We start from the raw sequence: 14,299 nt of genomic DNA, 5'->3' as shown, positions 1-14,299 counted from the left end.
TTGAGTACTTAATCTGAGTAGCTAAAAGCTGATTCATTACTTGCCGAAGTGTAAAGCAAATCATTTACGCTGATTTAAAAAGAGGCATAATTGCAGTCCCTAATCTTAGAGCTTGCCAGAGGCTATCTCCCCAGCCACCTTCAGCCTCAGGAGTTTCTAGCACCTACTTTGTCAGGCAGCGCTTCATACACTTGGGATGCCTTTTTTTTGAAATTATTCTGGTAGTCTGAGCTTGGTATGTGTGTCTAGGATGTAAATCTTCACATGACGAGTATGTGTGGAAGGAGGAGAGCCTTCTGCGAGGAGGTGGATGGTCAAATGTCCAGGGGACACATGTTGGGAACAGGGTTTGCACTGTACCAGCTGTGCTAGGCACATCCCAGTGGGTAGTGGAACCAAACAGGGTTATGGTTTCTGGGTTGAAGGGTGTAGCCTGTGATCACTTTGTGGAGGAAAAAAAAAGTCCTTGGCCTTTTGGCAAGTGGCTAATTCAAAGGTACGAGAGATATCAGGAAGCAAATTTCCTGTGTCTCTTTCCTGACACCAAAAAAAACCCCAACTTATTGTGATGCCCCAGCATCACAGTGTAACACTTCTATAGGATATTTTCTGTTTTAGCCATTTCCTTTTGGCTTGTAATTCCTTGATGGTATGAAATAAAAACCTTGTCAAAAATTTGCTGGCAAGAATAAGGGTTGTTTCAGAGTTAGGGTTTTTTTTGGAGCAGAGAACTGCTTGCCTTTTCTGTACAGTGCTTCATCTCATCAGCTGCCATTTTTTGTGGTGCTTGGAGCATCTAAGCTACTACCATGGCCATATCTTACATGGTCGTGGAGTCCTGAAGCCTGTGTTAACCAGTGGATTAGATGTAGTGTGGGAAGAGCTTTGAGTACACACAGTGTTTGGTGCATTAGACTGAAACCTACACTTGACCTGAACTTCTTTTCCCTGAAGACTTGATGATGTTGCTGCTAGAGTGAAGAGGATTCTCTCCATTTCTTGGTTAATCAGTTATTTCAGGGAGGAAACACCAATTTGGACAACAGTGGGGTAAGTATAGGGCTCTGGTTTGTGCACTTCCCTAGGCTTGGGAAGGAATTAAAAAAAAAAACAAACCACGCCGTGCCTTGCTGGGAAAAAGGTTTTCTTCCACAGATCCTTAAGGGACACTTACACAACATCAAATACATAAAGACTCCTGGCTGCGCTGCCAGCAGTTGGCAAGGCTGACATTTCACAATGGGGAAGGCTTTGGCAATGCTAAATTATAACGCTGCTGTTCTCCACCTCTTTTTTTCTCCTCACTTGTGCTGGTCCAGCTGTTTGTGATTCCACGTGGCACATTGGATTGGAAAAACTAGTAAGGAAAAGTAACCCAGCCAAAAGGGAAACGTCCTGCAGCCTGAGTCAGCATCTGTGATGTTAAACATTGCAATGATGCTTTTAGTAATTAAGCCACAGGGAAGATTTGTAAGGTGAAAACTCATGTGGCTTAATGAGCTGTCATCTAAGGCTCTGTCATTGTAACTGGATCCTCATGTAGACTGGAAGGATGATTGATTTTTTTTATTTATTTTCTTATTTTTTTTTAGGCGCTGGACTGAGGTTTGGGAGACCGAAGTCCTGGTCCTGCCACTGCCACAGCGCTGGTGTCATCTCAAGTGAGTTACTTCGTCTGCATCAGCCTTGGCCAAGGAAGTGCACTTTCTGGGTGAGTCCAGGCAAAATTCCCTGTTCTAGTGTGCCTCTTGGGTGTTCACTGTTTGGGACAGAGACTGCTTGGCTATTGTACAGCTTTGATTAAAACCAGCCTGTAGGCACTAACAAGGGTCTAAGGTATCGAGCATGTAGTGAAGCCCAGGTGGAGCTAAAAGGGGAGAAGAGAGGGTATACTTCGATTCTTGCCCACGGCTAACAGTACAGGACATCTGCACAATTGTCAACAGGACTAAAAATAACTGGTCTACAGAAATACAAGGCTCGTGCCCACAGAGTATGGTACCACGCAGAGCAGCAAACCAAAGGGATAGCATGTCCCTGTGGCAAGCGCTCTGTTGTGTCTCCAAGTGTCCTGAAAGGCCGGGAAGAGCTCCTTTCGCTCAGCTGTCCAAGCACAGCGAGTTGCGAGGAAGATGTGCGAATTCAGCAAGTGGGCAGAGGGAGAGCAGGGGTGAGATCATGAAAACTCTGGGGCTGGGAGGGAGATTAAGCCTGAGGCTCTAGGAGAGACTGTTGCAGAAGGCTTTGAACAAGACGAGCACTTCTGGATGCTACATGGAAAAGGGGAGGAAGGAAGGCGGCCTCATGAAGCGGAGTGGGGAGAGTGACCAGAGCACTCTTGGAGCCATCAGCTCCATGGCACTATGCTGCTTACAAGAGGATGGACAGTTCTCATCTGCTGCTGGAGAATCCCAACAGCAGAAGTAATTCCCAGCAACCCTAGTCCCCGCTTTGGCCCTTTTAGCAGCGCTATGGATGAGTCCCAGCTCGGAGGCGTGCCTCTCCACATGCTATGCAAAAGATGCTCTGGAGTTTGCCAGCTGACTGTGTTTTAATGATCTGCCCCTCCTAGAAGAAGGGAATGGTCTGTACAATGCCATTGCTTGGGCTTGCGTTGTACCTGAGTGACACCACGTTAAAACTCCTGCTGGTTTGGATCCATTTGAGCGGGGAAGAAAAGAAATAGGATTAACTACTAAAAAATCAGACCACTTACAGGCTTGGCTGCGTATACTGCTCTCCAAACTACGAGCATCCTTAAATCTACAACTCTGCTGCTGTTACAGGATGGCACCTCCTGAATGAGAGAGGAAGAAAAGGTGCTGTGCTATGAGGATCAACCTGTCCCCTTTACTGAGTTAAAATCAACCTTTCACTGTCCTCTCCCTTTCTTCAGCTCCCTGGATTTCTTTCTGACAAGAACATTGCCTCAACACCCAGCCCAGATCTGACTTTCCCTTCCCTGTTGTCACAGCCTTGAGAGGCAGAGCAGCTTGTTGGAACATGTCCTACTCTCTTCCCCTTTGCTCTTCTAATTTGCATTCCCAATATTCCTCTGCTAGCATGTTTCTGAACTTCAGACTGGCTTTTCTTGTTTGCAGTCTCAGACATGTATTTAAAAAAAAAAAAAAAAACAAAAAAACAAAAAACAAACCCACAAAACCTTAAAATCCAGATACCACAAAAAATATAAAACATACAAGTTTCTCAGTAGTTCGTAACCCTCCCTCTCTCCCTGGAGCGCTTTTTGGGGCACCTTTTGTCATGCACAGAGACTCTCTGAGCAGGATACACCCAAGCAAGGACTAGTGAGCTACAAGGCTGTGCTGACCGCCAAGAAAGACACCCGAAGTCTCTTTTCTGCCCAGATGGGCACTCGTCGGGTGGGAGGGTTGGCCTCGGCTGCTTGCTGGAATGGATCATCCATGCTGCTGAGATGCTGTCATCCATGCGGGGTTGGGTTTTCTCCCCTTTAGGATTTTCTGCCTTCCCATGTTGAGGTTTTTCCTCTTGCACCTTTGAGCTGCTACCAATCACATCTCGACAATCCTATGTCTGTCCTTGGTTTTACCTTTCTTATCTTGCAGGGCTCTGTGCTCTTTCTCACAATTTGGCAACCTCCTTGGCTGTCAGAAGCAGGGTTATCCAGCTGGGCTCTATCAGGGAGACCTTGGATTGCAGCTGAACCTGGAGGACAGGGCGGTTTCAGGGCCAGCTTGCTGAAAGCTCCATCTACCTTGTGTTCGTGCCAGTTTAATGCTCCAGGTGGTTGCCTTGGTGCTGGAGGAGGTAACTGGATTATTAAACCACTCCTGCTTCTTTGTCCATCTGGGGGATCTGCCATCCTGGCATGATACTGGTCTAGAAGAGAACTTTACATTGAGTCACGCTAGTAGATACAGTAAAACCAATTTCAGGTGCTCCATGCATCATCCTTCCTGAGCAGAAAAAGCCCTTTCATTCAACCACATGTGTATATCAGGGCCCTGGAGACAACAGGATCTTTTCTTTTTACCTTTGCAGCATGCTAGGTGAGGTCTGTTTGCCCTCACTGCAAGACTGGATCCATGGTGCCCTTCCTGAGAGCAGCCATGGAGTCATGCGAGAGGCTCTGCTCTTCCCTCTTCTTTCATTTGGTGGCAGACCCCTCAGCCTGGAAAAGTGATTGCTGAGGTGGTGATATGATGGAGGTCTATGAAATATTGACCTGGAGAAGGTAAGGAACAACTATTTGATCTGCCTCATACAAGAATTAAGGTGCACCAGATGAAATTACCAGGCGGCACTTGAAACAAAAGGAGGTGGTGTTTGGCAGGGCACGTGGTTCACCTGGGGAGCACACGGCCATGGGACATCATAGATGCCAAACATGATACAGGTTCAAAAAGCAGCTAAATATGGGAAAGAAAAATCCACCAAGGGTTATTTAACACAAAGACATCAGTTGTCACTTGTAGTCCCTGAGCAATATGGTATCAGGATGCCAGGGAAGCATAGCTGTTAGATTTTCCTCCGTGTACTGTGCCCTGGCTGGCTGCTGGTGGCCTTTGAGACAGCAGAAGCTCAGTGACCCTTCAGTTTAACTCAGTTTGCTGAAAATACTGCACAATCTATAGCAGATGGAGTGATACTGCTGGTATTCCCATAGCTTTGCTTCCCCAGGGGCTCTCAATGCATTTTTTGAGGCTCTGCAGTCCAACAAGAGAGTTCTTTGTGTTTATTTTCCTACTGTAGCTTTTCCTCTTTTAAAGAGAGACAGCTGGTTTTGTGAATGGTACTTAACAGTTTTTTCAAACTCAGTTAGGCACTTGGGAGCCAGGAGCTGCAAGCACTCAGCTTCTACAGCAAGCAAAGGATTTTGCCCCCTGCAGCTTCTGTTACACCATGATTTTCCAAGATGTCCACATTTTGTGAGCTGAGGTTTTTAAAAGTGGCCATTTGTTAGTGTCTGAAAGCCTTGGAAATAGTGGCCAGTCCTGCTTCGTTTGCTTTCCTAACTTTGAAATGCTCTGAAACCAATTTCACTTATGACTTCCCTTTTAAGGAAGAAAAAAAAAAAAATAAAGAAAAAAATCAGGCTCTATCCCAGCCCTGAACTGACTTGATTCTTGTGTCTACAACAAATGCCAGGGATTTTTTTGGCAGGCTTGATGACAAACCATTCTTCCATTTGAAATGGCTGGACAGTGAAACCAAAGTGCTTTTTCCTTTTGCTATAAGCGCGTATCAGGGTGCAGTGTTTTGTGCAGGTTCTTCTGCTCATGCCCTGTAGCTGTGCCCACGTACTGCCCAGCCAGGCATTAAGTGATGTGATTAATAGCTGTCACATGTGGTTGACTCGGCCTCTGATCTCTAGGCTGGGGAGATGTGTGTGTGCAGTGGAGGGTTTTATTTTGCTAGCAGAGCTCTGTGAAAAGTTTCCCTCTCAGGAAATTGTTTCTGATACTTTAATGTTGGTCTTTGTCCTGGTTGAAAATTAAGACCTATTAAAAAAAAAAAAAGAGTATACGCACATTTTTGTACGACACACATTTTTTTTATTTAGTTAAGCTTGCCAGAGTATTTCCTTTATGTACCTTTAACAAAAGTGTTTTAATATTTCAGGATTCCTTTTTGGGCTGCTGAGCTAAAGGTTCCAGCTCACTGAGCTGTGCGCTCAGAGGAGCCTGGGATACTTTATATGTCATATTTTCATGCTCTGGACTCCTGCCTAAGCAATGTCTCCCGAGAGCAGGACACTGCCATGAGAAGCAGGGCTGAGCTGGCTTAATGCAAGCACTTAAGATTGACCATGCTGGTCAGAGAGAAGATTCAAGCAGCTCCATGCTTGGTCTCCAGCAACCATCAACAGTGGATATTTAAGAAGAGAATATAGGGAATGGGATATTTCCCAGACTCTGGTCATAAGCAGCTCAATGACTTCTTGAGGCAGAAGTTATATCTGGATTGTCATGTTTAATACTCACTGTGGAGCTATCCTCTGCAAATTGCCTCTTGAATCCATGTTCCCTTTGGGACTGGGTGATCAAGCACTTGGCTCTCCTGTTTATTTTGGAAAGGCTACAAAGGTATGGCACCCAAAGCTGCAGTCGCAGCAGGCAAACAGTGGCCTGAAGTCATGCAACTTAATGCTGACATGACTTGAAACACTTTGGATTTAGTTCAAGAAAATGCTGACTTTTGATTTTAAGAGGAATGAAAAGAAAATTGAGTGATTTAGGCAAAATCCCCTTTTTGGCCCCAAGGACAATTCTCTTATTTCTTTGCTGAGATTGCTCTTTCTGTGGATGGAAAATTCCCAACCTGCTTGAGTTGGCAAGCTCTTGTTTTTAGCTAAAGCGTATGCTGATGTATGTTTGTATCTTGCTCCAACAAAAAGCTGTGGATAAATAAAGAGCTGAAGGCAGCATGCAGTTCCCTTCTCCATTCCAACAGTCCTCCTGTTGCCAGTGGAGGGGATGGAAAAATGTCAATTACAGTTCAGTCTGCAGGAATGACACAAATTTATACTAATTAAGAAAATAAAATATAATTGCACCTGTCACCTGTCCTACAAGGGACTTCACTGCAAATGCAGAAAGATGCTGAAAAGTTGATCTACAGCACCCATTGTCTGAGAGACGTCAACTGAGAGGAAGGAATAAACTGCCTTTATTTCAATAAGAGGACTATTAAATTTCAAGAGCGAAGTTTTCAGACTCATTGTGCTAGATTATAAAGATTATCTAATAATTCTGTATGGGAAATGGCATTCTTAAATGCTTTTGCCCCTCCCTAGCTTGTAACGCGATGCCTTACTACCCTCAAGCAAAGGCAAGGAATTCTTAAGCCGATTTTTCACTGACACTCTGCACGCTGCTGCCGGCTGCTCTGCTCAATCTTAACAGCTGTGAGAGGCTGCTGAGTCTGTGGGAAAGGTGTCCGCCTGTTCTTGGATGCATCAAGCATGCTCCTAGCACTTGATAAATGATTTTGCAGCTGTGGCAATGGCTCTGTTTTGCAGAGATGGCCATTTTAGATTTCATTTTAAATGCATTTTAACTTTTCTGTCCTGACGTTTCCCTCTAGGGTCTTTTGCCAAAAGTCAGCTTTATTTTAGAGTGAAAGTTTTGAGGTTAATTGAACGGGGCACTTTGGAGATGAGGGATCTAAGTCTGTGAGACCTTGCAGATTTCATAAAATGCACTGATATGTTTCTAGCAGGCTTTTCTCAGGTCAATTCATGGAGGTTACACTCTTCCAGACCAATGAAACCCAGTGGTTCCCTGGACCATAACGAGCTACATGGGCTATATTGAGCAGTTGTGCATCTAGTCCCAGATCTGGCAAGTCATAGATTTTACAAAGTTTGAGCCCCTGACAGGGAAGATTTACGTTACATTATCAGATGAAACCTGAGACCTCTTCTTTTCATAAACCCATGATTTATTCTCTAAAGTCTATTTAACAAATGCACTCAGTAAATAAGAGTTGGGAAAGTGGCTTTAACTTGATTACAGGGTTTTCCTCCTCTGCTTTGTTCCCTTGCAGAAAATGACCCTGATGAATGGCTGTCCTCTCAGGCTGTAACTGGCCTCAGCCAGCCCTACCTGAGGCCTCTTGTTAGCCAGCTGTGGCAGTGGGAAGAGAGGAGGAAGAAACAATGATGTCGGACTTGTGAACATCTGAGTGTTTCGCAGTATACCATTTTCTGAGTATGCAGTGTTTCAAGGCTGCTATTTGGTGTTTGACAGGTTTCCATCTCTTGGGCAGATGGAGGTGGTCTTCCACCCTTCTTGTCCCAGAGTGCCTGCCTTGGTCAGAGCTGTGATTATGGCTTACTCTTCCACCGCAGTGTTCAGTGCTTGCTTCTGCCACGCTGCTGAGCCCAACTGCTTCTTACCACAAGAGCGCTGGAGGTGGGTTCTTCTCCGTGGGGCAATAGTGCGTGTTTCTGCTAATTACAGAGGCTGTTTTGCACCGACTAGCAAAATAGTCCAGAGAGACTATGTCTACAGGGAGCCTGTGATGTCATCCTTGCACTAGAATGACGTCACTAGCTGTGCTGCTGTAAGATAGTGGATGCCCTTGTCACTCCTGTCTGGCTGTTTGTGACAGTGAGGAGAATGGACTGGAGTGATGCAGAACCTTTCCTGCTCAATAAATGTAGATTGTAATTATAAAGGAGTGTATTCATTGCCCTGTTCATCTGATAGCTGTGCATTTACTGGGCAAAAGCATTTATCAAGAAACTCTGTAATCCATCAGCACTCCAAGGAGAGTAAACCACCAGGTAGACCATTGTAGACCACTCCTTTTGGATCAGATGGTCACTTCCCATTTCCTTGGTTTCTGAGCTTTTTAGGAAGATGCATCACTGCATTGACACTGAACCTAAGTTATAAAAACCGTGGCACAAAGATGTTTTTCCAAAACTTTCTGGTTTGCCTTTTGTGGCTTCCAAACATTCTCTTCCTCAGCATCAGGGGATCCATCCAAACACAAATGTTGCTAGAGTGGCCTGCTTCTGTTTAGCTGAGCATCCCAACAACCGCAGTGGTTGCCTCAGAATGGTACAGCAGATGCTGCTGGCCTCAGATGGGCACTGTTTGGAGATTGGAAAGTTATCAGAGAATTAGTATTGTTGGATGGGTGAAAGGAAAAAGTATTTCTGTGACTGTGGAGTATCTTCTCTAAGGGAAGACTCAAGGCTTTTCTCCCTTACTGTAACGAAGTAAGGGAATAAACCTGGCTTCCTTTCTATTAGTCTTTCCTTTCTCATGGAGTCACCCTCCCTGGAGGTATTCAAGGAGCGTGTGGATGTGGCATTGTGGGACGTGGCTTGATGGGCATGGTGCTGTGTGGTGTGGGTGGGTTGTTTTGGGTTTTTTTTGGGGGGGGGGGGGGGGGGGGAATTCTGGTTCTTTGTTTTGTTTTTGGGGGGTTTTTTGTTGTTTTTTTTTTGTAATGGTTGGACTTGATGATCTTACAGGTCTTTTCCAACCTTTGTGATTCTGTTGAGCTTGAAACCTTGCTCTGTTTTCAGGTATTCACTAGCTCAGGTACACACTGAACAGCCCAGCTAGTCAGTGGAATATCTGGAAGGCCAGATGCAGATGAACCTTGATAGAGGAGGACAATTACATTCATTGCATTAATGACGATTGTTCTTTGTGGTGTGTGATAAACTTGGTGTGAGGCTTTGTCTGGATTTGTAAGATAGTCTGGCTTTCACGTCTCACAGGGTACATTCCTTAACCCTTACTGTATTGCAACATCTGCTCACCTCAAAGACCTGTATGAGCTTGTTTTCATACCAGGTTGTGTGTTGTTTAGAAGGATACAGACCTTTAGGAAAGCAGACCATGATTTACTGGACAGGGAAAACTTACTGTGAACAAACTCTCTTCTACTGGCCTGAGAGCTGTCTGAAACGCTGTTCCTGCTTAAGACTGGAAACTCGTTCTTGTCATTAGCTGCACTAATCATGCATCTTGTTTCCATAGCCTACTTAAATGAATCCTTATGTGGAGACCTGCGCTGTCAAGGCCAGTAAGGAAGAAAAATGGACGCTGTGTGCACCCCAGGCACTGTTAGAGTGGATCTAGCTCTGCAGAAACAATTGCTGAGAGTATATCATGTTTCCCTTCTGCCTTTGTTTTTGTCTGCGCTTAGTCATGTTTGTTACAGGATGAATGTATGCAGCCCTCACAGAAGCTGTGAAGGGCATGGAGATTGGTTGGGACTTGCTGTTTCTGTTCTGAGCCTCCCATATGACGTTCTCAGTGTGCTACAAGAGCTCTGCCGGAAAACTGGGCAAGTCAGCAAAAGGAAAGCAAGAGTCACTTTGAATTAGAGCACCTGCCTGCCCCTTGTGAGCTCTGTGTATCCACTCTGAGGTGTGAAAACCCTGCTTAAGGGCAAGCGTCAACTTGCTGTGGATTTCTTAGCAACATTATGGCCTCCGTACAGGCAAGTCTTCATGAAGGGTATGACTTAGGGCCTGATTTTTCCCTGCCTGGCTTGTTACTTATACATGCAAATATATCTCAAATCATTGTTCTTATATTTGAGATGTAGCCTTCATCCATTTTGTTTGCTTAGATGTGAAGCTACAAGACAGTGGGTAAATGGGCATGTGTAGGAAATTCTTCAGGCAACAAATGAAGCTGTTTCCTTCCCCAAAATAACAAACACATCTCTTTCTGAGATCTAGGAATCTCTACTAGCTGGTTGCAGTGCAGGTCAGGGCTTCTTGAGGGTTGTGTAACCTTCAAAACTTGAATCAGTGGCCTTTTTTGGTACTTTCTCGGCATAAATAACTGTTCCCTCATTATTTTATGTTTTTTGGATATTAAATAAATCACAAACAATTCTATGGGTGACACCAGAACTGGAGGATCGCTCTGTATGCAAACAGAACTAAACTGCAAAAGCTTCAGAGCTGCAGAAGCAGCGAGCATGGGGAGAGATTCAGGCCTTAAATCTGAAGAGAGGAGGTTGTTAAGCCTCTCCCTTTGCCCTGAGACAGGATCCACTAAATGTACATCTTTGCTGATGGGGCTTACCTAATCTGCTCTTAAATCTCTTAGAAACAGAAACTCTGCTCCCTCCCCAGGTGATCTTTTCCAGGACTTCCCTTACAGCTAAAAGTTTGTCCTAATGAATAATCTTGCTGCTATTTCAGTACGTGGCTTCAAAACCAATGTATTTTTGGGGTTGTGCGGTGCTTTCTCCTATAAGTTGGTCCCTTGTCCCCTCCAACCACTTCTGCTCTTCACAGAACCATCTGTTCCCTTCTCCTTTCCCATTTTTTTGATAATTCTTGTCACTATGGGCTGTCATTAACTGTCTCATCTCTCTTGTAAAACTTTTCACCATGATGGTGGAAATTAGCATCGTGGATATAAAAGAAACCAAATAAAACATCTGTCGTCAGTGCATTAGCAGTATTCATGTGTCTCACATTGTGGTGGACAAATTACTGTCTCTAAGGGGAGCTGCCCTTGCAGGATTGTTACCCTGTGTTCGCAAAAAGATCTTGATTATAAGAAGGCAGCAACGCAAAAGCACCCGGGGAGCACTGAAGGCTTTATCCTCGTACGTTACTGTGCAGGATGCCACACGCTCCCCTTACGCAGAGAGATGTGACTACAGCCACTGCAGTCCCTAACATGTGTGCACCCAGTGCTAGAGTAAAACCTACTGCAGAAACTCCTGCTTTCTCTGATCAGCCTGCCCAGAGCCTGCCCACAAATACTACCTTTCAGGCTGTGATATTACAGAGAGTGTTGAACAGCTAGGCTGAAAGATGCTATCAGCAGAAGCATGCATCCTTCTGAGCCTACCTGAAGGGCTAACACCTGTGTTTTCACTTTGCAGGAGCTCACAAGAACTGGAATGATGCTGAGTGAATGAGCTTAAAAACAAGGCATCCATGGTTCACACAAAAAAAAAAAAAGAAAAAAAGAGACAAGGCAACTCTAATTGAGCCAAAGAGCATCAAGCTCATTCTTTTAATTAAAAAGAATGACTTCTAAATAAAATCTTCCCCATCTATTCTCCTCCAAGGAAATGGCAATCCAGTGTGACACAGGTTTGGGTGCAAAAGCAATGCCAGTCACTCGCAAAGTGATGATTACAACTGACTTTGATCAGCACAAGGTTCTCCCCTTGCCTGCTAACGCAATGTGAGACCTTCTTGTACACAAGCACAGCCTCTGTCAGATCTGCTGGGGATGACGAACATCAGGGTTAAACCCATTCAGTGCCACAGGGAGAAGATGTTTTCTTCTTTTCACGTTCTGTGTGGCTGACCTGTCACCAAAGCGAAGTTCAGTCTCCCTCCTTGGTCACTCTTTGTGGCTACCATGACGCATTTGGACGCAACAGGAACTTGTATCTAGAATTGACAATTTACTCATTAGGGCTGGCTGCTATGGTCTGAGGTACATAAGACCATATAAAATCAAGGCAAAAGTCCACTTCTTTATTAACCTGTCTCTTGACAGTGGGCAGTGGCAAAAGCCTGTAGAAAAAACATAAGAATACAACCTGGCATACAGTCATCTTACAGTACTACCTGCCTCTGTCCTCTGGTGATCATGTCTTCTTATGTTCTCCAGTTCATATGCATCCTCTGAGCTGACCTCCCAGCACTACTTTCAGTTCAATCTGACCCCATGCAGTGATATCCTCAGCAACACGTTTTCCATGAAAATTCTTAGGAGAAATAAAATTAATCAAGCTGTACCACATACCACTTTTTCCTTGTGTGGAGACTCTGTTACTTCCTTTCCCTGACATCTGAGCTGTTGTTTTTTCTCTCAAAGATACATGTTATAGTCCTAAACTGCTGCATGCACTGGGGTCCAAATCAGTATTCATCAATATAGTGGAACACCTTCTGTCCTCAGTGAGCATAGATCAGTATGGCTCTACAGGCTTACCCAAGAGAGTGATCTGGTTGTGGAAGAATCTGCTAGCATCTTCATTGTGTGACCTGGATCCAGTTTCCTGCTGAAAAGCTATAGCTTGTTCTCTCTGCTTCCCATGAGCCTTGTCTGGTTCAGTCCATGTGCTCAAGAGCTGTTCTGCACCATCCACACTGCCGGTCAGGACTGCAGCTCATTACAGATATGATTGGCTCTCCTAGGCTATATCAGCAGGTTCTTGACTGTTGAGAGGGCTGTCTGAGAGGGCTGTAGTACCTAACTGATCTTTCAGTTGCTAATCATCACCTTTGCATTTCAAAGTTCCTCCGCTACCTCTCCTGACTTTGCATCCTACCAGTGGCTCTTCTGCACGAACAGCTGCTAAGAGTTACTCTCCCTTCATTAGACTGGTTTCTAGTGTTTCCACTCTTACCATTAGGTTCTACAGTGTTTCTGAGCAAGGTTGTGCTTCCTAAAAGAACAAAACAAGGAGGTGGCTCCTCCTTCCCCATCAAGGCCAGCATCACACATATATGCAAAGTCCTAACTCAGCCCAGCAGAATGAGTCACCTGGTTGGTCTTCGGTGGAGAAACCATAGTGGGGGGGACTTTGTTCAGTTGAGAGGATCTTTGCTGGAACAGGGACTGTAGGAATCGTTGTGTTTGTGCTATCTGCACAGCCTGACAGTTATGTCACCTTGCTTCAAAACTGGAGATACACCCTATCAGTACACACACTCGCATTTACAGCTCCAGCTGACAGCCATTCAGCAAACTCCTGTGCAGCTTCTAGCATATCACGAGAGAGAGTCTGCTGGCTGATTTTGTGCAGGAGATGGGTGTAGCTATTCCAGGAAGAACAGTCATCCTATCATCATACTTGCTCTTCCAAGCAGGAGGCCTTGTACAGAATAAAGTTAGTGGAGCTGCATGTCCCCAGCAAGGATCCCACTGTTAGACTCTGGGGTAGGGCTAACACTCAGATACTGTTAGATTCTACAAGTGAAAACTAAAATAGTGTTAGAAGGGGAATTCACTTGATATCAGGTATATTGAGCTGGGATAGGATGGCGCTTTCCATTGGAGACATTTTTTTTTATGCTGTTTTGGAACGCGACTGGTAAATTTCTATACAGGACAAAAGCACAAGACTGAATGCTTCATGGGTTATTAACCTAGGTTCAACGCTTTTGGATCTCAACCACAGGAATGTGTCCTGTGAGCTGACAAGCCTTCTGAAGAAAATGCAGTCCTACGTCTTCCCTTCCCATGCCCTCCAAAGCTACTTGTGCTGAGGTTTTGGAGCTGTGCTTCTTGCTTACAAATTCTGTCTCTTTGTTTTCCTTTCTGGGAAAATGATTTTCATGTGTAGCACCTGTGTAGGTCTTTCACATCAACAACGGAGAAAGCAACTTCTACAAATCCTTTTCTTACCCCCAAATGCATCACTGTAAAGTGGGTTCTGGGGTGGCAGATGCCTTCCAAGTCCGTCCTGCATAGATAGCCATCTGTGTGCAAGGGGTCTGGATTGTCTTCCTTGTCTCAGGTTACAGTTTGCATCATGCAATGCTGATCTCCTTTGCACTTTTGCACCGGTGTTTCTTCTTTCCACGTAACTGCGAGGTGCACAGGTAGCTGGAGCAAAGGGCTCCCTTGGGGAGGGAGGGCCCCAGAAGGCCCCCCGTGAGTGCCCGCTGGCCTGGGATTGCACAAAGGAGGTGTGTTACCTGAGACACCAGGATCCCTGCTAGTGCCTCTCCGACTGCTAGCCTAACAGGAAAGCCGTGAAGCTCATGGTGAACCCTCCTGGAAAGGCTGCTAAGTCTCCAGTGAGAAGTGACTGCACATAGCAGCCAGCTCGTACAGTCATCTGGGACCTCTGTACA

This window comes from Gavia stellata, chromosome 2 (assembly GCF_030936135.1).
Source record: "Gavia stellata isolate bGavSte3 chromosome 2, bGavSte3.hap2, whole genome shotgun sequence".
Lineage (NCBI taxonomy): Eukaryota > Metazoa > Chordata > Aves > Gaviiformes > Gaviidae > Gavia > Gavia stellata.
The sequence above is the reverse complement of the archived record's forward strand: the minus strand, read 5'-3'. Positions refer to the sequence as shown.